General features: G+C 45.7%; 1 long non-coding RNA gene across 1 annotated transcript in view; it reads left to right on the top strand.

Moving 5' to 3' along the window:
- The window catches only part of LOC135183224 (uncharacterized), a 131,772-nt gene extending 107,174 nt beyond the window's left edge, over positions 1-24,598 (top strand). The window contains exons 3-5 of the long non-coding RNA XR_010305462.1: positions 15,856-15,932; positions 17,774-17,926; positions 21,687-24,598. This is a non-coding gene — a long non-coding RNA (uncharacterized LOC135183224). The remainder of the gene's footprint in view (positions 1-15,855; positions 15,933-17,773; positions 17,927-21,686) is intronic.
- The last annotated feature ends 1,176 nt before the right edge of the window (positions 24,599-25,774 follow it).

Here is a 25,774-nt window from a genome sequence, read left to right as displayed (position 1 = left end):
CTTCTGAAAACACTTGACAGTGAGAGACAGAATAATGAGAGAGTGCCTAAGAGCACTGTGCAGAATGACTTTCCTGTAGAGAGCAAGCAAGGCAGAGGCTGGACTTGAGAGAGAGAAGGCAGCTGTAATTTTAAAAGCAGTGGTATTGTAAATACAGCACTTCTGATAGGAGAGACTTGAAGGGTGTAAGGAAAAGTTTGTGTTAATGTTCACCTCCAGTAAGAGTCAACAGTGCAAGAATAAATCCAAATATACAGTGATCAAACTTTGTGCTAAAAAATCATTTGCATCACAGGAATTTGCATTCTCAGGGTTGAGCTTCTGGATGTGTTACTTGTAAGAGAAATAATATAAGGATAGCAAAGTAAAAATCTTATGATAACATCTGCCTGATGACAAGGAGATACTACTGAGGAATTTGGAAGGAACAGCATGATTAAACTGTGAGAAGCAAGGAAAATCTCAAAGAGAGCTCTGAGGGTCATTTTAGAGAAAGTGAATCCTGGTCTGAGCAAGAGTCCTAGCAGCAGTGTGGAAATAGGTGTGGTAAGCCTTCTGGCAGGGAAGTGGGGGTCAGGAGGTGGGGAAGGAAGGAAAATCCAGGAACCTGATGAGACGACAGCTATCTTGGGTTGGGATTTGCTCACAGATTGTTTCACCTTTGCCCCCTAGGACTTCTCCTGTTTCTCCCACCCTGCAGTATCCAGCACTGCAACAGAGAAGCACAGCTCTCCATTGTGAGGTCTTTCATGTAAGCCCTGAGTCTGGTGCTCCTTAGTGAAGTAGGAAAATGGAGTTCTCATTTGAAGAGAGTAGCAACAGAAGCAGGGAGTGTGTTGTACCTTGGGACTGCCTGGCAGCGAAACACCTGATGCTGCAGCTTCACTTCCCCACGTGCCCCATGGCTTTCTGCAGCACACTGTGCAGTTGGTTTATGCCTCAGATTCCTGTTTTATAAATAGGCTGGCTGGAAATGTTACACACTTGTGGGGTTTTAGAGATGTTTTCCCAGTCACAGAACTACGACACAACCAGTTGTTAAATGTTGCTAATACTGTATCTGCTAGTGAAAGAGTGAGCTTCTGCACATGGTTATGCCAAGGAACCAGGATGGCCCTCAGCACAGGCCTTGTTACACAGACCTGCCAGCAGCCTACTAGGTGCAGTTTGCCGCCCAAGGTCTCACAGGTGTGTTGCTTGAGACAGTCCTTTCTCTACATCCAGCCCTGGGCTGTAGTGCAGGCTCTCAGTGTACCAGCACATGAACAAGTCCTGCTTTCTGCTGCTTCTCATCATGCCATGTATGCTGCTGGAGCAGCACTATCATCTCAGGTTACCTGGGCAGTCTTGCACCTTCCTCTTGTCTTTCTTATCCATAACTTGGCCACAGTGTATGGATACATGGAGCCCACTGAGGAAGGTTTGGGATCTGAAAGGTTTCAGCACCTTTAAAAGACTGTCAGTGGCTGAGTTCAGCTAGCATTTTCTGCTCCAGTTAATAAAACGTGATCTTAGCACACAGCCTAATATTGATTTCTCTGGGAGAGTCTAGGCTGATCTTAGATAATGATGCTGCATATGGACAGCAAATGGCTTAAAAGATGACCTCAGCTTTTTGATATTCACGCTGTGATTTCAGCATACTCTGCAAAGATCTGAACTTTTCCTGTCTAACTGAAGTGACTGCAGCTGAAGCCTGTCAGAAAGGTGTTTGGCTTTCTCTTGGTGTCTAAGGGCAATGCTTCAGCTGAGTGTCTGCAAATTAGAGGCTTGATTAAAGAAAGTGGAGATATGCCCTCTGATATTCAAACCAGGCAGCTCTCCAATACATCTCAAAACAACCAAGTCTTGGCTTTGTTATCTTCTGGATGAGAGTTAAGGAACGTTCAGGCCGTCCTTTGGAGAGACCAAAACCTTGACTTTCTGTTCTCTTGCACAGCTGGCTCAGAATCTGACCTGTGCTCTACAAACTTAAAGACAGGGAATATCAAAACATAGTTTAATGTTGGGGCTGGGAAAGGGAGGTCAGAAGAGCTATGCCAGCCAGAGTTTTGTGGGGCAGTCCATCAACCTCCATCAATGCTGAACTTATCTTAAGCTCTTTGTACCTTAAACCAGTGGATAATGAAAGCCTAGAAGTGGTAAGAGGGTGGAAACATGCTGTGGCATGTGGGATATAGAAGGCTGTGGTTAAGACTTGAATGAACGCTGGCATCAGGTTGGCAACAGGATTTTATAAGTAGTTGACAGAATAACTGGCTGAAAAACACAATCATTTTAGTGGATAGTATTTCTTGGTAGGATTCCAGTAGTAACCTCATCTGACTCTCTTTGCTACTGCTGACTAGATGTTGCCTGGCATACACATATCACAGAGCCGTAATGCATAAAGCACTCTGGCACTTCTTTGCTTAAAACTCAGTAGAGCCTCCAAATAATACTTTGTGCACTGGAGCTTTGCTAACCTTTATCTAGAAAAGCAGGAGGCATTTGCTCACCCTCGAGTCAGGTAGCACAAGGAAAGCTTGGTTATCTCTCCTTCCAACTGAGATAAGTGTATACACCCACAGAATCTACTCTTTAAGGACTCACAGCTTGGCTGGTTTCCAAATCTGAGTCCATAGCTAAGAAGCTGCCACATTGCAGCTGATGTGAAGAGCGGCAGAAGCCACAGTCCCTGGAGTGCACCCTTTGAAATGCACAAGCCCACCCTGGTATAAGCAGCTGTGTGCCAGCTTTCTACCTGCCTGCTTCTGGCTTAAATGTGGTGATGGAAGCCTGGATCTTTTCACATTTCATTCTGAAAAGTGAGTTACTTTAGTACAGCTTTCAGGTGCTCTGGGCTGGCTCTTCAGACACTAGCTTAGGATTAAAAACAATTAGTTCTCATTTTTCTTCCATAACTGAGAAGTTCTGTAAACCATGCTGTAAGGATTCCACTCAGGAGTGTATCGAGTCATAAGGACGGGTTGTGACAAAGCTTTCTTTTCACTAAGAGGTCAATCCAGTGAGCCTGGAAGCTTTGGAAGTGGTCCTATACACCAGGAGACATGTGCTAGCATTGGGCCGCATAAGCTGTGTGGTTCTTTGCCCTCCCGAAGCAGCAGGAGGAACTCTGATGGGCTGTGAGTACCAAAAGGAAGCCTGAGCAGAACACTATGGCTACCAATGGTGTCCTGGAATAGATAATTAGAGATCTTTGACCTTGTGTGATTATAAAGGTCTCTCTTTGGTATCTATGCCATCACATTACGGCTCTGAAGGTGCTGTGCCCTGGTCCAGCACCAGCTCCGAGGGAAGAGTGCCACCTACTGCACTGCTGGCTCCGTGTCCTGCCACAGCTGCCTCGCACTTCCTCACCAGAAGCCACCTTGGCCACCTTCTGTCTTGCTTGTAAGAAATAATGCAAGGATCAAGGCCTTTACAGGGCAGGACCATAGAGAACGTTGCAAACCTGGGTGAGATTACTGCAGCCTGCTAGCTGGTTTAGTTTGTTTATTTTTCACTGTGGGCATTGGAACTCGTACTTTAGACCTGCTAACTGTAAGGGATAACACCAGCCCACAGACCAGTCCACTGCTACCTGACCCTGGTTTGAACTCTTCACTGCTGGAAGTGCCGGAATATGCTGCTAATTATTGCTCTGGAAATGCAGTAACAGCTGGTGTGGTATTTTAGTCCTAGTCTCATAAAAATTTACAAATAAACAAGTCACTAAGGCTCCTGATGCTTCCCACTAGACACTCAAGTGCATTTTGTCAAATTCCCTCATGCACAAAATTTCAATTATCCTTCCATAAATATGGATTAAATTATACATTTATCCCTCAGACTCTTCCCTTAACTCCAGCATGACAGAAATTGCAGATTTCTCTATGGTTTTTCCTTCCAGATTCTTTCTTTTGGCAAAGCAGAGGGGAACCTCCCTCCACCTCTGGACATATGGATGCTTATCTCCAGAGTGACACAGGACAGCTTTCATTCTGTACAGGTACTGAATCTCACAAAGGCAATATTTTGGATGCCTTTCAGGCAGAACTTCAAACTTTTGTTCAAAGCTGGGAACTGAGATTTTTATGGATCACTTGGGTTAGAGGATGACTGCAGTAACTCCATTGAACTAACCCAAGGCTTTTTGTTTCACACATCTGTGCTAGGAAAAAACAATGAAATAAAGATTAAAATAGGAGCAATTGTGCAGAAGAGGACTTGGAGAAGTCTTCAAAAGTATTTGCTTATATTTGCATCACAGCTCTTTTGTGACCTTGTATAAACAGACTTCTACATGCGAGGGTTTGAGGTTTTCCCTTTGGGCAGCTGCTGGACCATTTGTAACACTAAGGTTGTTCATAGCTTCTGCCACCCCTTCAGCAAAGTCTGCTGTAGGCACTCCCTCAAAATCTGGCAGAAAACATGTCATGGGTCATGGGCATGACACAGGGTGGGGAAAGAACATGTAGAAAACCCAGCAGTAAATGTATATGCTGTGGGGATTTCAGCAGTTCTGTGCTCCTTCTCTTGGTGCAGGCTGCATTTCTGGAGCTGTCACAGTTTGCAATTGGCCTACTTGAATGACAGCTAAAAGCTCTTCTGGGTGCCAGGTGGCTCCACACCTTGGACAAAGCAGGTTATGACTCAGATGTAAAATATCTTCCCACATTTCTTCACCTGGTTTCTCCCCTCAGTTAAGAAATTATTACATGGATACACTCTTGTTCCTCTGAGGCAATCAGAGCCACTGCTATGGCCCTGTAGCTCAAGAAGGGACCTAGGCTTTAATCTTGCCCTGGCTTTAGTTTAACTACCTCAGCACTACTTCAGACATTCTGAACTGGTTGTTTTGCTTTGGGAAAAACAGCAGCTGAGACAACCATTTTTATTTTGTGATGAAGCCGAGAACTCAGTGGAGGTAAGCTGTTACAATTCACCTTTTATGCCTTTTTTCTTTGCCATGCTCCATAGTTCCTGTGCTTCGGCTCTCCTCAGGTGAGTTCTCCTCCTGCAAGGTGACAGGTTTCAAGGATGCTCACACAGCTGTTTGTGATGAGATTCCAGCTCCCTTTCCTGGCAGGCATTGGCAAGAAATGCACCAATTCTTTGCTATCTTCCATTGGGATGAAGATCTCAGTTCTAGAAACGTTGAGGGATCCAAACACCTGTGAGGGTAGAAAGATTACTCATGGGCTTAATGTGCTTGACTACCTAGCTGATTCACACTTGAACAGGAGGCTCTGTGCTGGAAAGGAAATGCACCAGAGGTGTAATTCTGTCCCTGGTGAAGGGGAGTTCACCGGTAAGGCTCTTACCCCCGGATAAGCCATACTGCTGGGGGTGATGCTGATAAGAGAAGAAAATTAGCCATTATGAGAGGGGATTTTGTGCTTGTTTTCTCTGTTCGATTTCTTTGTCTTGTTTTGTTGGAAATTTATCTTTCTGGATCGTCATTAATCTGTAGGCTGCTGGAAGAGCTCTTCTATGTGACACTCCTCGCTCTGCGCCGGAGCGCACCAATGCGGTATTCTCTTTGCAGCAAGTTGTTGCTGAGTGTGGAGCAGAGCCTGTTTGCTTTGTTTCCTTGCAGAGAAATGTAGTGACAGGTGCTTAGCCTCATTTTTCATGCTAGCTATGCCATGCCATTTTCACCAATAATGAAGGCAGCTGCCAGAGCTTTAGGAAATCAGGCGAAAAATTCAGCTGGCAGGTAGAGCCAGGCACTTTAAGAAATGTAATCTTATGTTAGCAGATGGTAATTAAAAGGCAGAAGAAATAAAATTTCATCTCAGTTTTCTGCACTGTTACATCAATTAAGTCTGCAACAGAAATGCAGGCAGACAATGTGATTGATTTCCCCCTGGCTACACAGTGTGATTCTGTGTAAATCTGAGGATTTGTTTTGCCAGGACAATTGCAGTTTTCTGAACCTCAGTGAAATAACCAATCATTTCCTGGGAGTGTGTGCATGCAGTAAATCTTCAGGCCCCGACGTGCCTGATGCAATGAAAAGCATCTCCTCCTCCTTTGCTATTCATTGCTAGACCTGACATTGGCTGGCTGTACGCTTCCAGCCCTCAGTAACACCAGTTTTAGTCCTAACAGTTCAGTAAATCTTAGTGTGGAGAACTAACCTAGGCCAGGCCTCAGCAGGGCTGCATTCAGGAAAAAGAGAATATCCAGGAAGCACAAGACTGACCCTGGTAAGAGTTGTCATCATCTGGCAGGAAAACAATGAGTCAGCTCTGCCAGGGTTCTGGGGGGATCTTTCTGTTGTTCCTTCTTGCAGGCCTCCAGCTCTGGGGACAGACCCTTATGGTTCCTTGAATAGTACTTCTTATGGCTGCTAGGATCATGAACAAGTGCAAATCAGCTGAAGTGTGAAATAATTGCATAATTAAAGCTCATGACGGCAGTGGTGAGGCTGCAGTGCTGGTGTAGCTCTGTCACTGCTTCTGTAGCTAGCTTTGACTCGCAGGGGGCTGCGAGTTGTGCAGAAATATTCACCCAGTTTCACAAAGATTAACCCAGTTTTGAATGTCATGGTATAGTCAAACTTGAATGGTACTTTACTGACTGCAGTTAGTCATTTCAAGGCTGTGGCTTTGGTTAGTTCAGCACTGATGTTAATTCTGTGCTTCTGTAACCCAGCTGGGTTTGGATGTGCTGCTGCAACCACACATCCTGCCTTAGCTCTCTTGCACAAAGTCTGTGCCCAAGACAATGAGAAATAACTGCTGCTTAAAAATTTAGTCCCCAGTTCTGTCCACTGACTGCTGATGCCTCTAAGCATAATGGAACTTTCATCACTGCAGCTCCTGTTCTGGTGAGGTTGGTACAGCAGGCCACAATCTTCAACACAGTTTTTCTTAAGTGCTACTTTGAGCACAAATGCAAACACTCCTTTGAAGCTGCACCACTTCAGATCAGCTGGTTGACCCCAGGTGAGTCTGGTGACATTGCTGGTCCTGTAAATGTATAAAAATAGATGATCATCTCAAGAGGTGGGATTTCTAAGGTTCTTATGTGTAACAATGACTATTAGTTTTGAGTCTTAGTTCAGGTTTATTTCACATTTGCCCATGTAGTATATCCAAATTTTTGCACTACAGAAAATCTGTTGTGCTTTGGTGAGGCAACTCAATTTGAGAGATAAAAGCATCCTGGGAAGTGGGCAGGTGAGGAGAGGGCATCTAGCTTTTTTGCTAGGTGCTAGTTTTGGTGGTGGAATCATCAGTAATGAGAGTGTCTGGGCACCAGACACTGCCTTAATGCAGCACAGTGCAGTGCAGCCAGCAGGAGAGCACAGAAAGCAAATGTTGGGTTCCATCTTCTGATTCACATCAGGCTGGTGGTGGCTGGAGAGACTTTTATCTCCTGGCATGGTCACTAAGGTTGAGTTTTACTCTTTAAAACACTTGAATCTCTTCTGGCATTTCGTGGCCTAAGTCTCTTAGTGCCTATCTGGAGCACTTTGAAGGGTCCAATTGGCTTAAAGTGCTGAAGAGCATTTCATGAGGTGGGGTCTGCCCAAGAAACCACTGATTGTTCTGAAAAATCAGTGCTGGTTTCAGTTTTTATGTCCTGCCCCCTGTGAATCTCCTAAGCAGTTTCTGCCTCCATTTTCAGCACTAAGACAGAAACATTGGGAGCGGTTTGGAGAAGGGCAGGGTTAGAATCATAGAATCAACCAGGTTGGAAGAGACCTCCAGGATCATCCAGTCCAACCTATCCCCCAGCCCTATCCAGTCAACCAGACCATGGCACTGAGTGCCTCATCCAGTCTTTTCTTCAACACCTCCAGGGATGGTGACTCCGCCACCTCCCTGGGCAGCCCATTCCAATGCCAATCACTCTCTCTGTGAAGAATTTCATCCTAACATCCAGCCTATACCTACCCTGGCACAACTTGAGACTGTGTCCCCTTGTTCTATTGGTGGTTACCTGGCAGAAGAGGCCACCCCCCACCTGGCTACAATGTCCCTTCAGGTAGTTGTAGACAGTAATAAGATCACCCCTGAGCCTCCTCCTCTCCAGGCTAAACAACCTCAGCTCCCTCAGCCTCTCCTCATAGGGTTTGTGTTGCATTAGGTTGTTTGCATTAGGAAATGCTGTGGTCTGAAAATAAAGTCAGAGGGGTTAAGCAAGCGCTGAAAGAGGGAGGGGAAGTGGGAGAGCAAGGAGATAGTTGGGATTCAGTTGGATATGTTTCTTTTACAACGTTTGCCCTCAGACAGCTGCAGTGATTTCCCAGCAGAGAGTCAGGCACATACGGAGCTGTGGCAGCCCTCCCTGCTAACCCAGGCTGCCTGCTAGCGGTTATCAGTCATTATGATTAGAACTAATTCCAAGCCTGACCTCGCTCCAGTGGCACTGCCATGGCAAATATCCCAGTCACAGCAGCAGTACAGGCTCAGGCCTGACACTCTGGTGTGTAAGGAACTCCAACGGTGGGTAGTGACTGCACTTCTCTTCTCTTACTTGCTGCTTATGCTCCAGGCTTTAATGGACTGGATTAAATGAGGAGCTGTAAAGCAGGGGCTACCATGAGAGAAAGAGCTTGGCCTGATTCTAGAGTTTTGACAGAATATGCTACCAGGTGTAGTCACTCCATAAGTAAAGCAGTCTGTGTTGGACAGTATTCTGCTGCAATGAGTGAGCTTCCATAATTACCCTGCCACCACGGTTAAAAGATCTTTAGACTCCTTCCTTTAAGTTTGCTCAAGCTGCTGAGAAACTGCTAAGATAGAGTTTAAGTGCCTTTGACATGTTGTTATCACTGGGAAGAGTTCAACTGCAGAACATTTCCAAATCAACATCACTTTGAGGAAACATGTCAACAAAATGCTGTAGGCTCCTTGCCTCCTGACAAGCTGTGCAGATTCCAGTCTGCTCTGAACCACAGCATGTCCCTCAGAGCAGCAGATGTCCTTCTGGCACTACTGGCAGAGCAGTTAGTTCGGTTGGTGGCTTTTTTAAAGACAGGAAATGAGATTCTGATTGCAACCAAGGCCTAAGATGTGGTCTTGATAGAGTGGATCAGGTGAAGCTCTGTTCTTACGTATCTGGCAGGAAGAAGGAGGAAGCCATGAATCTTTGTGCTTTGCTCACTTGGTTTCAGACAGGGTTGGGGTATCCTGAATGACAAGAACGGTCCTTTGGAAGCAGCTTCTCTCAGCCCTGGCAAAGGAAACAAATGCTTAGAGCACTTGTTTAGACTGAAGTGTCAGACATGAGGATGAGCTTCGTTGCTCTCCTTGTAGCATTTGCAGAGGAGCAGCACACACAGAGCACAGAAGCAGCATCCGTTTGCAGCCAGAAAACCCTTTGCTTGTGAAGTGCCTTTGCCACTGCCATCTCCACTTCTTGGGAGTTTGCCTGGCTGGAGAGGCCCGGGAGGTTTCCAGTTTCCATCAAAATGGGCTGTAACCTCCAGAGTCAGCAGGTTTAACGTTTTACATGCCAGTTTGGTACCCTGTTTAACTGAAACAGCTTGTCAGGACTTGAGAGATACTGGAGGGCCTTTCTCAGCTGGGTGCAGACTTACACGTCTCACATGCATGCTGCTGCTGGATTTACCTAGAGCCTTTCTGAGCCCTTAAACAGCTTTCGTTCCCTAAGCCTACAGTGCAGAAGCTTCTCAATTAACACAAACTCTAAAGGCTATGTGCAGCACACCCACTGAAGCTTTGTAGAAAAGGAAGTGAATCTTTTGAATCATACAGGCTTTTAAATTCATCAGAGTCTATCCTGCTGTGTTCCTTGTGAACAGTTACATTTCCTCTGCTCTTCTTCAAAGTGTGTGCTTTGACTCTACCTTCTGTTTGCAAATTAAATCTGATTGCCTTACCTTCTGTAATAGTTTGCAGTTGTGCCTTCCCTGACGCAAAAGCTCTTTCTGTCTGTCCTTCTGTTAGCCAAAGATAGACTTCTCCTCCTGAGAGAGGTTAATTTTTCTCACTGGAATTTCATGCTGCAGGATGAGAGTCTTCTCTGGCACACAGTGCGCTCTCCACCATCCACAGTATACATGAAGTCGTAATCAGAGACAGATGCCTTTGTCTGTTATAAATACTCAGTGCTGCCTGCATAGACCAGGAAAAATCCTTGTTTAGACTGGTTTTACTTGCTTTCTTGGACTTCTGTATTTCCCTTGGTCTTCCTTTTTTTCATCTTCTCTGTCTCCAATTCTAGATATTTACCTAAGGAAATAAGGGGGATGGGGAAAGTAGATCTTGGCACTCTCTGAATTCTCAGTGGATTACTCTATGGAGTGAAATTAAATACACATGACATATGAAAGGGAATAGCCTTTTAATTTATAGCAGAAGTCCCAGTCCACAATAAATCCTTCTTTCCTGTTTGCCCATGTGCACGATGAGAACATGTCACACGCGGCTCTGGGGCTGCTACAAAAGCCCTTTCTTCTCTGCAGGCTTATTTGTCTTAGGCTGGGTAAAGGTTCTCTGTAAATATCACATAGCAGTCGTGGGTAGACTTCAGCGTGGGTGAACACATTCACTTGCTTTGCAGCACCCCCCGGTATAGTACTGGTATTTTAATAGCTTCTTGCAAAGGTCTGCTCCTTGCAGCAGCTACAGGTCTGATCCTTCCAAATACAGGTTGTCCTTACATAGTGCTGAGAGTTCTGAGGTGTCAAGACTTCGAGCCTCTTTAGGGATATTTTCAGATCTCCTTGTGGGAAAGTTCTGCTCTAGAGGTAAATGCTGTTAGGAATGCTTCGCCCTGGCCAGTGCACAAAACTCTACTACACTGAGTTCTAGAGATTTGCAGCTGCAGCCACCACCCTACCAAAGTGCTTCTTGTTCAGATTGTCTGCACTGTTCCTGGTTAAACAGAGTGTGAGTGCTTTGCTGTAAGGGTTGAATTCTGGGCTTACATATTCTTGCTCTGGATTTTGGGTGGGTGGGGTTGGTTGGGGCATGTTGCTTGTTTGAGGGTTTGTAAGGTGTTGGTTAGTTGAGGGGTGTTGTTTGTTTGGGGGTTCATAGGTTTTGTTTAGGGAGTGCTGTTTGGAGGTTTGTAGGTGTTGTTTGTTTGGGGGGTTGCAGGTGTTGGGGAGTGTTGTTTGTTTGGGGATTTGTAGGTGTTGGTTGATTGGTCAGGAATACCTGGTGTGATGAGGTAGGGATGGTGAAAAGAGTGTTGCCTGGCTAACAGGTTGCTGCTGCACGACTGACATTTAGAATTCTAATCCCTTAAGAGGAGAGCACTGCTGGCTTCCAGTTCTAGCCATGTCCTGTGTTCTTGCAGACAAAGGCCTGCCAGTGAGAAATGAGGACATCATTGTGCTGTGCAAGGAGGATCAGTGTGCTTGGGGTATCAATTTTACACCATTAGATTATTTTTCTGTAGAAATGTGTTTGCAAAGTGCTCTGTGGTCTGATCCTGGTGGTGGCACAGCACATCACTCTTACCACTGTTCACCAGCAAGGCCTCCTAATGTGGAAAGGAGTTTCAAAAATGTCAGACTAAGAAGGACAAAACCCCCTACTCCTGGTATTAAGGTGACCTATCAATACCTGTTGCCCCAAAGGCCATGCCAGGTAGGTTAGATGGGGGCAAATGGTCTCTTGGGTTTCATGCGTGGCAGTCAGGCTTTGCCTGGCAGAGTTTGGCTCAGTTTTGCCATTCTCTAGGACTTAATTTAGAAAGCCGTAGTACAAAGCTCTGGAACTGAAATCCCTCAGCTTTAGCTGTATGGCCTTATTTTTTCCCCTTGTAACTACATTCAGTTCTCCTCTACTGTTTTGCCCTGACTGAATGCACAGATGGTTGGCTGTGCAGGGCACGTGCAAGGAGCAGCACAAACCAGGCTCTGCAGACCAGCTCTGCCTTTCGTAGCGTGTTCGACTCTGACACCATTCCCTGATGACATGGTTCTAGGAGATGGGAAACCAATGAAACAAGCTACTTGCTCAAACTGCCCCTGAAATTCCTGCTCTATCTGGAATGCCAGAGAGTCTTTTTGAAGCCCTTGTGTTAGAAGGCAGCATGTTTCCTGCTATCTGATACTCCTTGCTTTGGATAAAGTCATGGCAGAAATGTCACGCTGAGCAATTGCCCAGTGGCTGTTTACCCCCATTTAGTCACCCACTGCATGGTGACTTTCCAGCCCTGCTGAGTGTAGTTTAATCACATGTCTAGCTTAATAAAATCAAACCAAGCTGTGCTCCTTTCTTTGGGAGAGGTTCCCTTTTTTCCCTTCCCTTCTTTTTTCTTTCTTCCCACCCTATTATGTGATTTCTCTGCCTCTAATGAAATGACAAATTAGAGTCAGTTGAAATCACTGCTAGGGAATGCTGAATCACTGTCCATGGATCACAACTGCAGACAGAAGCATCGTGTCCAGAAGCATGAATTTCACCACAATTGTGCATGCAATGCACTCAGTTAAACCACTTTAACAGCAACCTCTTCAAGGGTTCATTCTTGCAGATAAACTCAGCTGAAGTATTTCAGGAGAAATCCTGCAGTCACTAGAGGAAGGCAAATTGCTAAAAGGAGTTTTACTGTAGGTTATGCTTCTGTCATTGACCAGCTCAAGTTTCATTGCTTTAAGCCACCTGTAAATAAAATCTGCACCTCCAGCCTTTCTTTTTTTGAGGCTGTCCTCCAAAGCCAGGCAATCAAACAGCATTCTTTGTGGTGCCCTCTGTGCATGAATGAGGCTGCTGCCACCAAAGCAGTGCACTGGACTGATTTTGTGAGCACACACAACAGCTACAGGCACTTTCTGGTTAGTAATTGTATATTTGACCTAATGCACTACATCTGCAGTCCTTTCAATTAATGTCACTTGAAACCAACTCTAATTCCTCCTTCCCCATGCCCAGTGCAGAACTGTGAACCAAAACCCATGCAGCTGTAATTCCATCTCAGTACACATCACAGCTCTCAGGAACCTGGCTCCGTATGGCTAATCAGCAGCCAGCTTGTCTGGATAGCAGCAAGCGATGAAAAAGAGCTCGCTGCTCATGCACAGTGGAGCAACACTGAGAGTTCCAGTAGGGATACTCTAAATAAACAGCTGCTTACAAACCTATTTGGGAGTTATCTAAGGACCTTTCATTCTCAAGCATGAGCTGCATTAGCCTCTAGTAACCTATTGGAGCCAGGGAGTCCAGGACCACTTGAGCCCAATTTAGTTTCTATGGTGTGCACAAGTCCATGCCACAAACTCAACTTGCAGAAAGCAGTGTTCAGCTCTGTTTTCAGAGGTGTTTGTGTGTGCAGATGAGTGTGTGTAGCTATGCTTCAGAGGCTGGAGTAGCTGCATGGAATGGCCAAGAAAGATATTAGGCTGGAGAGGAGCAAAGCTTGGTGACAAGGTGGGCTGAACCAGAAGCAAAAAGCTTCAGTGCTGGATCTAGACAAGCCTTCTTTTGTAGTTCCCTGGGGAAATTTTAACTCTCCAGCACATCTCATTTTACTTCATCTTTGTCTCACTTTCTGGAAGCCCTTCTCTGACTCTAGGTATTAAAATGGCCCTTCTTAGGTCCTCATCACGGTAGTTTTCAGTGTGGCTGCCAGGAAAGCTAAAACTCCTTTCCTTAGTCTTCAAAAGCATAACCAGGGAGCTAAGAGGCCAGAATTGGTCTTGCTAAGAAATGTATACAAGAGAACTCCATGGGGGATTTCTGGTTTTCTAACTATTTGCTTTAAAGGATTATGAGTTCCTGCCTTCCCCCAGTGAGAGAGCTGGAGTTTGCCTGATCCTCCAGTGTGTTGTGAAAAAGAGAAATTACTGAATCAGCCTGTTCTCTGGTTTTCTGAGAGATCTTTTTCTACTCTTGTCAGCTGCAATTTCTTTCTTTGCAAGGACACTACTGAGACACCCACCATCCTCTAAGGAACTCTGTTTCCTCCAGAGAATGACAGCAGGGAGGGCATCTCCTTCAGATTAACGTGGGTTAAAGCCATCATCCCTTGGGCTTGCTGTATGGCTTGCCTTGGAGAAAGGGGTGAGGTTCTCTAAGCAAACAAAACTCGCTGTGTGACAGTGAGCTGATACTTGCATGTGTCCAGAATCCTTATTTCAGTGGCTTCAGGCTGATCTCTGTCTTATCTCAGCCAGTGCACTGGAGAACAGGTGGACACTGGAGCAGGTCTGGAGTGCTCACCTGGGCAGGAAGAAGCTGCACACTAGCCCAGCACACAGCACATTAGCCAAACGCTGGCAAACAGAGTCAGGCTGAACAGTGACTTTCTGCTGCCTGCAGCTGTCAATTGTTCTGGGACCGCTGATGCATCACAGCTCAAACAGGAACTGTTTTCCTGAGCATCAGACAGGGAGCTTTGCTGCCAGGATAGCTTTGGCTGTGTGTCTTGAGTGGGTGATGGTTAGTCTTTGATGGGAGTGTCTCCATCTGGGCAAACATTATAACTGATACCATTCTGAAAGAAATGTGAGGAGTGGCAGAAGAGAAGTAAATAATTTGATCATTGATTTGGCTTCACCTGTAAGCCCTGGCCAGATGCATTCAGACAGCCTGTTAAAGAATTACTTATATAAACAGTGGTAGGGTTTTAGACATCCAGTTACAGGCCTCCACAAGACAGTTAATATTGCTAAGGTCCTGTCCAGTAGCAATTTAAAGCTTTTGTTTAATGTGTACATCCCTCTCCTCCTCTTGTCCCCATTTTTGTCTGTTTAGTTCAGTAACAATCACTGCAGCAGAGCCCCTTGGATTGCTTTGATAAAAGCATTCAAAAGGATCAGAGAGGAAGCAAGACTCACTAGTGGCCCTTCCCTTTACAGCAGCGGCTTTTAGGCCATGTCTGTGCTACAGATGTTTGCTGGCAGGGCTATGCTAAGCTAGGTTTGCTGAGGAGTTTGATCCCTGTCAGGCAGATTTGTGAGAGGGGAAGCCCTCAGAAGAGCTGCAGCTTCTCTGGCTGTGCTGTGTGTGCTTGCTTGGCAGCATTCAGCAGTGAACAGACCTGAACAGACTCGGTGACACAAGTGCAGCTTTGTCAGTTAAAAAGGCACCTGCACTTGGGAGCCCCGACCCAGCCCCGGCAGCAGCAGTGACCTGCCTGCAGTGCACCGACAGCACCAGCTCTGCTGTGGGCTTCAGGTGGGAGCCTAAAATGGAGCTCTGAAAGAAACGTAGTGAAATAACTGCTGTAGAACTGCCTCCTGTTTTAGCAGCTGGGTTAGCCTGTGCAGGCACAAAAACCTGCTGGGGCAGGCTGGCTTTGTTTTCTGCTGGAATGAGTTTACTCTCTACAGTTTCACTCCATCTCATTTGCTGGAAAAGCATTGTGTAAAAGCAGGACATTAGTTTCTTGTTGCTGCTTGGGCTTTTAGATAGAAATTCTGCTTGAACATCAAGAGAGAAGGGATGGACCTCTAAGATGTGCCTGGTCTCAGAGACCTTGCCATTTTTGGTGCAAATTCAGCACTGCAGTGTTTGCCAGAATGGACTGCTCTGAAGAGCAATTCCTCTTGGTCAGGACTGGAGTCCATCAGAAACCTAGGCACTGAAGAAGAGCAGAATTCCTTTCATTTCCATCATGGTGTTTGTAGTGCCAAGGACATGCTTTTTGGAGTAAGCAGCATCTAGCTCCAGCCCTAAAACGCCAGAATGGAACTATGGGCTGCTGAGACTGTGTTTGTCAGAGGTGGTGGTCACGAAGCACATCTGTATCTAGAACCGATGCTCAGAACTGCCCCTGCTGGAGCAGAAGAAAGGCTCTGATTTCCGTGGGGTTGCTTACTACAGAGGAAATGGAGAGCAGGGCACTGCTCTCTCCTCCCTCTCTCCAGACCAGGTTGTATTTCCTTTACATTCATTAATTACTGTGTTGTTTGGTGGTGGTTGTTGTTGTTTTGTATAGGCACTGAAGGTAGTCCAGAACGTTGCTGACTTGATGGTTTCAATGTCTGTTCCTGGGCTCCACTCCTGTGGATTCAGGTGAGTGCTCCTTAAGCATACAGTTTATTTTTCGGGACCACCGTTACTAAACCCAAGCGTTTCAGACTGCTGTTGCCTGCTGCCTGCATCTGCTGGAATGAATGGGAATTGGCACTTTACAGGGCTCCTTTTACTTTTATTTTACCAAGGTTTGCAGTGTTGCTGGGTTTATTTGTCTCTGGGTCTTTTAAACACTGATGTGAAGATGTGGGGGTTTAACTCATGTTGTAGTTGGAGTTGTCTGAAAAGTAACACCTTCAAACCTGCTCTTGCAACAACCTACTCATCAGGCAGACTGATCCAAAGCTCTCTGAAATCAATGGAAAACCTCCAGCAGGAGGCTAAGGCCTTTTTCAGAGCTTGAGAATGAGGAGTTTTTTAGTTTCCACTGAATCTGGATCAGCAGAAAACTGGATTTATGGATCACAGAAGTGGCTCTACAATAACAAAGGGCCTGTAGTTCTCTGCTGTAAAGGATACAGTTTGGCGAGATACACTGCAGGTAACTCATACAATATGACAAATGCAGACAATGGAGCTAACTGCAACCAAATGTATGCTGGAACCATACATTTGGTTAAGGGCTGTAATTTATGACACAGCAGTGTCTTGACTTCTCAGTCAATAAGCTAATGAGAAAAAGGTCTGCAATTAATTACAAATCAAGTGGGTCAATATCCTGTAAATGAAAGATGTAAAAATGCTAAGATTTGGATGAAATTTCCTTGCCAGGCATATTTATAAACCTCACATAAAAAAGATGACATTTGTGAAAAGAACAAAAGCTCCTTTCAACATTCAGAGGTGGCACCACGGCTGCGCGAAAGCCTTTTGCCCTGGCAGTCCAAGTGAGCTCACTGGATTTCAACAACTTTTATACCTGGATGAGAGAGATGAAATCATATTTTACTTTTGAGACCTTAGGGTGAAGCATGAGAGCTGTAAATAGGACACCCAAGATGCTGCTGCCTGTGACATAATTGTCCAAACATGTGTGCTGCTGATGGGTTGTGGCCAAGTGATTTTCCTAGGTGATGGCAGACCCTGAGGCATCCTTGCTGGTGGTCTGGGCAGCCCCTCACCTTGTCACCTCTACAGAGGGGGTGAGGAGAGGGGCTGGAACTGCTGCCTGGCAGCAGCTCGTCTGTGTGGGTCTCTGAACAGCTCTCTGCCTTTATAACATGCGAAAATGGGAGTGCTACTTGTTTGGAACCCTTCTCATCTGGCAGTGAGGACTTGTTATTTTAGTACAGCTTGTAACTTTTCTGCTTTTTTAATGAAAAGGCAGGGGGCTCTGATTTGGTGTATTACCTTGCTGCATGCCTTTTACTATCCATTTTGGGAAGGGGGCAACAAATCTCAGAAGATTAAATTGTAATTGCATGCAGTATGAATGAGATCTTAAATGAACAGAAATTATGCTTGAACTGGAACAGATTCCTTGACTATGGAGACTTTTTTTCAAGCAGGCAGAAAGAATACCCTGAAAGACATTGACAATAAAGGAAAGGATAGGGCTTCACTGGTGTTCCAGACGTCTCACCACCCCCTGCCCTGTATCTTCACTACAGAGACTGCTGGGTTTGATTTGATTGCTGCAGGGTTTCACAGAAATGTTACTGGCCTTCCCAGGTTGTCTGAGGTTCATGGGGTTGCTTTTATCCCTTACCACTCCTGTTTGCTCCTGCAGAGAAGGGCAATTTCTGACTATACACAACCAAGGGGACCCAGCTTTGCCCACACAGTGCTCCTGGTTTCATTGTGGAAGCTCAAACCACATGGGAGCTGCTGAGGCCCGAAGTGTGAACAGGGGCTTCCTTTGTACTCTTCTTCTCTCACAGCAGACTGAAGCAGCAACTTTGAAGCCAGTGAAAGAAAACATGAAAATGTGGAGAAGGAGAATATGGAAGAGCTTGTGGAAGTCGTGGGGCAGTGACCCAGTGGAAGAAGAGCTTTTCTCTCCAAGGGGCAAATGTCTAGAACAAGCCCTACCAGTGAGTAGAGGATTTAGGCAGTTTACTGACTTCTTAGACTCACAAATTCAGAAGTACCTTGATGCTAAATTTTTCTTTGCTGCTGTATTAATTTTTCTTATTTTTTTAAAAAGAAAGCCCCTGAATCTTTGTTCAGTATGAAGAAAAGTCAGAAATGAAGGTCTTTTACCTGATGTTAAAATGCTTGTAGTCATCACCCAGAGCCTGGTAGTACAAAAATCCAAAACTGATAGATACAAACATTTCTTACCTATTGGGAAGGATGCAGAGTGAAAAATACAGCTCAGCTACACCTTCGTTGTGTGACTTCAAAGAACATTTGCCTGCCAGCTTGCTTGGTAAGTGGCAAGAGTGATGTCTGGCTACTGTCCATGTGGCTTCATTTGCAGCTCTAGCGTAGTGCTTTTCCTGTCTGACTTCAGTGCAGCTATCATCACAACTGGAGCCAAGAATTTTCTGCTAATGTTCGAGGGACACTGAGCTGTTGCTTTGTCACCTCCTGAATCTTGATGATGATAACAGCATCCTTTGCTTACCTTCCGTTCCTCATTGTAATGGTTAAGATGCAGTGTCCTCATCTGCCCAAGCCTTCAATCCCATAGGAACAGCCACTTGAGGACAGCAGTGAAGGATGCTCCTTGGAGGCTTGGGATGCTGTGTGAGTTTGAAGAGACTTCCATGAAAGCTGGGGTGAGACTTTCTTTTCCAGTAGCTGAGTAAGTTTTCAGGTGACAGAAGTATGAGCTTTCTCCACCTGAACAATATCCTTGACTACAAAACCATTTTGTTGGAACAAGAGTGGGATCTATTTCCAGCCCTCCTTGCTTTTCTTCTGCCACATCTTTTCTCAGCTTTTTGCAACAAAATCATGGTGATTTTTTTTTCTGAGTGCAGATTTGTTAGTGTATTGTAATGTGGCGTTTAGTCTAAAGGTACAAAGTAAGGAAACCATAATGAGTGTTTAAGATCCCATCAGAGAAATGCTTTTGTGGAGTGGAAAATTGTGTTGTGATGGTTGTGTGCTGTGACAGCAGCCAGAATTCCCTGTTTCACAGGCATTCCACAAGCTCAGGAAGGGGCAGACAGCTCAGAACTGTCTCTGAAATCTGGCTGATTTCTATCCAGGCTGCAGCAGCACAAACGTTTTGTCTGCATTTGCCTCATTAGATATTCAAATGAAATTTAAAGACATGAAGTCTGCATTCCTATGAATACATTTTTTCATTAAGCTACAGATGCTAATTGGCGCTGGAATTAGATTTCACACACAATTCACGAAGTGTTAAGCCCTTTGAAAAATCCCAGACACAAACCAAGCACAGCAAACCCCCAGTCAAACAAAACCTCCTAGTAGTTTTACATAGATATCCGCATTTCCAGACAGCTACAGGATGCTGCCTTCACCATCCCATTGTAGGCCACACTTCATTTCTGTTGGCTTTCTCTTCGCTTAACCTTTGGGGTTCCCAGGTACCAGTGCATAATGACAAAACCCAGCCCCTAGTTTACACATTCCTTAGTGTATCAAGTTAAGTAGTCTTCCTTCCTTCTGATGTGGCTTTGTGGGGGAAGTGAGGGTAACATCCCAGATCTGGTCTTTGTCATTGTTGGTTGCATTAGTCTGTCAGGGGCAGACAGCGACCCTCGTGCAGCCATCAGCACGTCAAGTCTGTTGGCATCGATTGGTCTTCTAGCCTGACTAAGTGGAAAATAAAAAGGGTCTTGGCACCACCTTTACCAGGAATTTGTGAGTGGCAAAGCAGAGATGAGTTAGCTGGGGCAGGGAGGCATCTTGGAACATGAAGTTAGAGGCAATTTCTTGCTTTTTGCAATATTGCTATTAGAATGATTCTGAGACATGTCACAGCAGAGCTGTTTGATGGCTGAGTAGGTGACCAAATAGCTCCAGCCAGAGCAGCCTGACACGTTGGGTTCTCCCTCACCACACAGACAGGTTTTTCAGCTGAATGGCAATGCTGATGCAACATATTCTTTGAAAAGTTGAGGGAAAAGTCAATCACTGTCTGTTTTCTTTAGCCTACTACTCAGCTCCAGCAAGGGAGGTGACTTGGCTGGCAGCTGACATTAAACAACAAGGAGTGCTCTGGACAGCAGCGAGCTTCTCTTAACATCTGCTGCATGGAGAAGATGCAGTGAGGAGTGTGCTGTACTTGTACTGCTTACATCCACTGGGATTAGCTAAATAAACAGAGAAGATATCTTGCTTTGATTTCCAAGTCTGCTGTCACTTTGTTCCATCACCCTGGTCAGCTCATTTCAGTTCACCTGGCTGTAAAATGTGCTCCATAGTATTTACTTGACTTACTGTGATGAAGTCTTCTGTTGTTGTTTAGGTCTCGTTTGTTCCAGTTGCTGTACACAGAGAAAGAAGTCTCTGCCTCAGGGAAGGAATTACCTGCGTCAGTAATGTAGCAGAGAATTCTAGGATGAATTAGGGAAGCAGGACAGCTGGAGATAGGTAAACAGCATAGCCATGTTGGCAAAGCAAGCGGGGAGGTGCTGGGTGTTGAGCCATCCAGGGGCTCCTGGATAGCTGCAGTCTGCGGGTAGCTGCTCCTTCTGCTAAAGGAGCCAACTTCATCTTTTTCAGTGTTTCATTACAGCCTAATGGCTTCAAAGACTTGTGATGGAAACCACAGATGACCTGCACAGAGCAAACAGTGGCAAGCCAGGAGCAGGCAGCACTGGGCATTTTCAGAGGTGTGTTTCTCAAACTGACAAAGGGAGCTGCTTGCAATGTGCGACCGCTACAACAGCAAATTTGTCAGGAATTTTAACACCAACTTTTCCACTTACCACATGATTTCTGGAATTGGTTTGAGCAGCTAAGTGCTGTACCTGGAGTCAAATCCTGCTTCTGATGTAGCTCTGCAGTTAAAAATACACATGTTCACGACTCATATTCCAGTCAGCTTGTTACAAAGCTCAGCTTTGTAGCTCATTTCTTATGAGACAGCAGTATAGCACGGATTGCTTGACACCACTGCAAAAGGTTTGCTGTGCAGAGCGCTCATCTGAATGGTTACAAATGGCTTTGGCATCCTGACACACAAAGTGTCTCTTTGGTATAAGCTGCTGCCAGCAGTAAATACCAACTGTGTGTCCCCAGCCTGCTTTGTGAAGTGGTGCCACGAGATTTCCAGTTATGCCAGCCGAAAAGTGCTGCTGGCTCTGACTTGCTACTGTAAATGTAAAACACTTGAATGATGATTAATGAGAAATAGATGGAATTCAACGTGACCAGGGAAGTCACAGACCTAACAGGGCAAGAAGGCAGAAATACATATCACAGCTCTGGGGCCTGATTTGTTTTCTTGAAGCTTGATTCTTCTCAGACTGAAATCTGCTGAAAGTTAGGGAAGATCAATAGCATGTGATGAAGTGCCCCAGGAAGGAAAGCATTGCTCTGGCTAGTGCTTAAGAAGTGATAATTTGGTTTGGGTGCTGTCTTCCCTCCCACTCCTTATACCATCTGCCAAATCCACTTTACTTTGACTCTGTGCGGTCTGTGACCTTTTGTCTCTAAACTGCTTCTGGGATGTGTTACTCATTTTCCTTCACTGCCCTTGTTATCTAACCTGTGCGCTTGCACTGCCTACACATCCTTCTCCTAAGATAGGGATTGCAACCCAAAGCCAAGAGAAAATGCTTGGCCAGTGTTACAAGCCAAACAGCATCTGGTGGGTTAAATGTAAGACTGAGGAGCTGATTAACACCAGCTTTTTTTCTTTTTTCCCAGGCTTTGAACATGGTTAAATGGTAGCTTGGAGAGCCCAAAGGTCCCAGGGAGACATGAGAGGAAAGACAGAAGAGAAACCTGTTGAGGCTTTCACTCCACTGCCTGGCAAGCTGAGCTCACTTTCATTTGTAACAGAGCAGTAACTGAGTGCTTCTGGAGATGGCATGTCGTGCTTGGTGACTGAGTTATAGCTCTGCAACAACATGGAGAAGAAGTAAGTAACATATTTAGGAGTGAATTTCATGTCATTAGGCTGAAGTGTGTTGTTTCCTTAAAGTTAACATGGTAAGAGGTTTAAGCTGTGGGTTAATTAATAGACACAAATGACTGTAATCACACCAAGATATAAATTACTGTAATCATGTCCGCTTACATCTCGCAATGATTGCTCCTGCAGAAGACAAATCTCACCTTCAGTGAGACTGGCAAAAGAAAAAAGATCCATAAAGGCAAGAGAGGTTACTGCGGGTGGATGTGTAAAGCAAGTAACTGAGGGTCCATCCTGCCTGAGCTCCTGGGCTGCCCTTTCATCTCTGATCCTCCGCTGAAAACCACCGTGGTGACTGCACAAGGGAACCGGGGTCCAAGGAAGTGTCCAGTGCTAGCAGTGACTCTCCCACCTTCAATGAAGGGGCTGAGAGCAAATGAAACATTTTCAGAGGAGGAGATCTGATGTGAATAGGACACAGAGAACCCTGAGACTGTGACTGCACGGGGTCCAAGTCTCCATTTTCTCCACTGCCCTATGAGTGTCCTAGGATTTGCCAGGGGTGTTTAGAGTGACTTGTAACAATTGTGATTGTGACGGTGGAGAAAGCTGCTGTTTTCCATGTGTCAGTGCCAAATGCTGTCCTGCTTAGCTTCTGCTTTCCTCAACGTGGGTGTGGCATTTTGTAACCAAAGCAAGGGCCAGCAATCTGTTCTGGTACCTTTCTGAGCACAGCTTTGCCCAGCGAGGGGGAGGCAGAAGGAACTGTTTTGCAGTGGAAACTGCTGCTCTGCAGTCAAAGGAGGACATTCAGAAGTGCCTATTCTGTCAGGGACTATTTCCCCCCTTCTCTGTTTTAGGGCATTAAAAAAACCCAAAACTTTCTTAAGTCCCTACTAATTTGCAGACTTCTGCTTTGCATTTAGTCAACTCCTTGCTGGACAGCATCTTTGACCACCTCTAATTTCAGTCATTGTACTTTTTGGAAATGCATGGTCCTGTGAAATACTTTCCTTATTTCCCCCTAATAGCTGGCCCTGCTCATTGAGAAGAAATATGTAAATGGTGTTAGCCCTGGAGTGAGAGCTAACAGCCTTTAATGGCAGTCAGGCCAGTGAGGAGCTCCTGACATGAACAGTCCTGGGAAATGGGGTCAAATCTCTCATAAAAGTAACTATTTAAGAGCAAGCTGTCAGCTCCTCCGTGAAAGAAAGCCAGCGTGTGAACATGAGAAGGCATTTTCAGTCCGACGTGTCCCCAGTACAGATGGAATCCAGACTAACATCCATTGTGAACATTTGCTGAATGTTCATTGTTGAAAAGATTTGGAATCCTTCTATTAATTTCCTAGCTTTTAGTTCTTGATTTAACTCAGCTGTGGTGCTTCTTAGCATGCTCTCGCATGGTATTTCACATTTAGAACGTGTTCATTACAGTTCAACAGTCTCTGCAGTTAGCTGCATGTAAAGAAAAGGAATTACTCTGAGAACGTTCTGGAATGAGTGATTTATCAAAAAAGCAAACCTGTCTTCTGCTAACAAGGTAATGCATATCTGTGCATTCTTGGTCCAGCTGTTTCATGGATGTGTGTTTTAATTAACTGATAAGACAGCAATGTCTCTGACCCAGTCAGTAGTGCTGATCTCAACAGACGCCTGGTGTTTGGGAAGTATGCTCAACTTCCCACAGTGACTTTTGGGGGTTTCTGCTTGCTGTACTATCCCTGATCCTCATGGCAAAACAAAACCAAACTACCCGTGCTTAACTGAGGCTGATCATGAGTCAGCTGTGTGGCTGCTGAGGCAGTGAGCTGATTCACCCTGAGTTCCCTGCTGCACCTTCCTCCTGCAGAACTGGGCAGATGGAGTCCTGCTTGTTTTGCTGTGGTCGCTAACGCAGCCGAAGGAGCCAACTGGGGACAGGTACATGCATCCATTTGGAACTTGTAATCATGTCTTACTGCCTGCCAGCTTCAAAGCATGCGCCATCGGGAGCTGTGTCGCATCGCCTGCCACAGCAGCTGTAAGGCTGTGGAGAGAGCAGGCTGTCCCCACCTTCCATAGCTAAGGTTAACTGCCTGGACAGCTGTGAGTCAGGCCTTCAAGACTAGCTGCTTTGTCTGCATCTTGATCTGGCACTTGAAAGGAAACGTGAGGAAGTTTCCAGCAGAGACAGTTTTTCAAGTCTGGAGATGAGGGTGAGGTCAAGTTGGCTTGAGCTTGCAGAGTGTCTTTTTAAAACAAGGCCCCATGCCATGCAGGCAAGAGGAGCTGCTATGCAGCAGTGGGGTTCACCCTCAGATTTACATTGCTGGAGTAGTTTTCCTGTTCTCTGTACCTGCATCAGAGGAAAGCAGCCCAGTAAATAAAAAGCAGTTCTGTTTTGATAAAGGTGACTCCTCCTAAGGAGCAAGCATGTGGTGACTTTACCTCTGTCCTGGCTTGCAGGGATGTTGCCAACACCTCATGGGGCTGCAGGTTACTGTGAGCAATTAGTTAAGCAGTGAAGTGGCACACAGTGGTGCTGTAACTGCTTCACTTTGCAGGGAGCTGTTGCTTCTTCCATGCTTTCAGAGGTGTGGAGGTTACCACGGGGGACTGTGGAGTGGAAAGATTCAAGTATCGCACTCTGTGTGTGAAACTTCAGAGCTTTAGCCTGCAAGGGAGAAGGAGCTGTCTCTGTCCCATGAGGCCCCCCAAAAACTTACCCTGGGCTGTGGATGAGCCTTGCCTTCCAACACCAGTCCTGTGCACTGCCTTCCCTCTGGAGAAACTGTTCCAGACTCAGGGCAGCAACAACTGTCCTAGTTCCAGCCCGGGCTTGGTGACATGTTTGTAAGAGCTCCTTTTTCTGAAAAGGTGTAGCCCCTAACGAGTGCACTGTCACACAGCTATGCTTTCTGGCTTTGTGCAAGCAGTTGTCTTCACAGGACAGCTGGTGGGTAGCTGCTGCATCCTGCAGTCAAATGCGGTGACAGGAAGCAGCACATTGAGCATGGCAATGTGCTGCCCGCTCTGAGAGTGGGAAGTGCTATTTGTGTGTGCTCTGCATCAGGAACCCCGCGTGGCCGTTGCAATGTAAGTGATACCTTTCTCAACATCTATGCCTGAGAGGCAGAAAATGGGAAGAGTTTTCCCTCCAAGAACACAAATGCAGAAGAGGTAAGCACAGCCACTCCCACTGGTTCCTTCTGAGCAGCTCCCGCCAGCCACTGGCTGTCACCATGTTGTGTGAGACAGGCCCCGGGGAAGCATTTTGTTTCCTTAGGCATTTTCCCATTTCAGGCACTTATGTAGAGCTCCATTATATGTTGGGATAGAGATGATACAGCCTGGTGATGGAGAATCTTCTTTGAGCCCTTCAGATATCTTCATCTGAGATTTTTAAAAGTAATTTCATCATCCCCCCAACCAAAAGTCCATGCAATGAAATGTCAGCCCTCTTTCAGAGAGGTGTTCGTTTGAGATCATAGAATCATAGAATCAACCAGGTTGGAAGAGACCTCCAAGATCATCCATCACTCTCTCTGGGAAGAACTTCCTCCTAACATCCAGCCTAGACTTTCCCCAGCACAACTTGAGATGCCGTGAAGAGATGCAGGGATAAATTGGCTGCTATTACAAAGACTGCAGTACCTTCACAGCTGGCTTGGAAAGTTCTCTACCATTCTAGCCACCCAAATAAGACCAGTCCACGTGTTATGGAAATGGCCACAAAAACAAACACCTTTCTGAATCCCTTTGGGATCTCTGTTCAGAGAGGTAATTGCAGCGGTGCAATCTACAGGGTAATAGTGAAATTGAAGTGAGTGATGTGTTTGTGTACAAAGCTAGAAAAAACAGAGCAGTGATCTGTTAGAAATTAGCTATGGGTTTATTTT

This window comes from Pogoniulus pusillus, chromosome 17 (genome assembly GCF_015220805.1).
Source record: "Pogoniulus pusillus isolate bPogPus1 chromosome 17, bPogPus1.pri, whole genome shotgun sequence".
Lineage (NCBI taxonomy): Eukaryota > Metazoa > Chordata > Aves > Piciformes > Lybiidae > Pogoniulus > Pogoniulus pusillus.
This window is presented reverse-complemented; position numbering and strand designations above follow the sequence as displayed.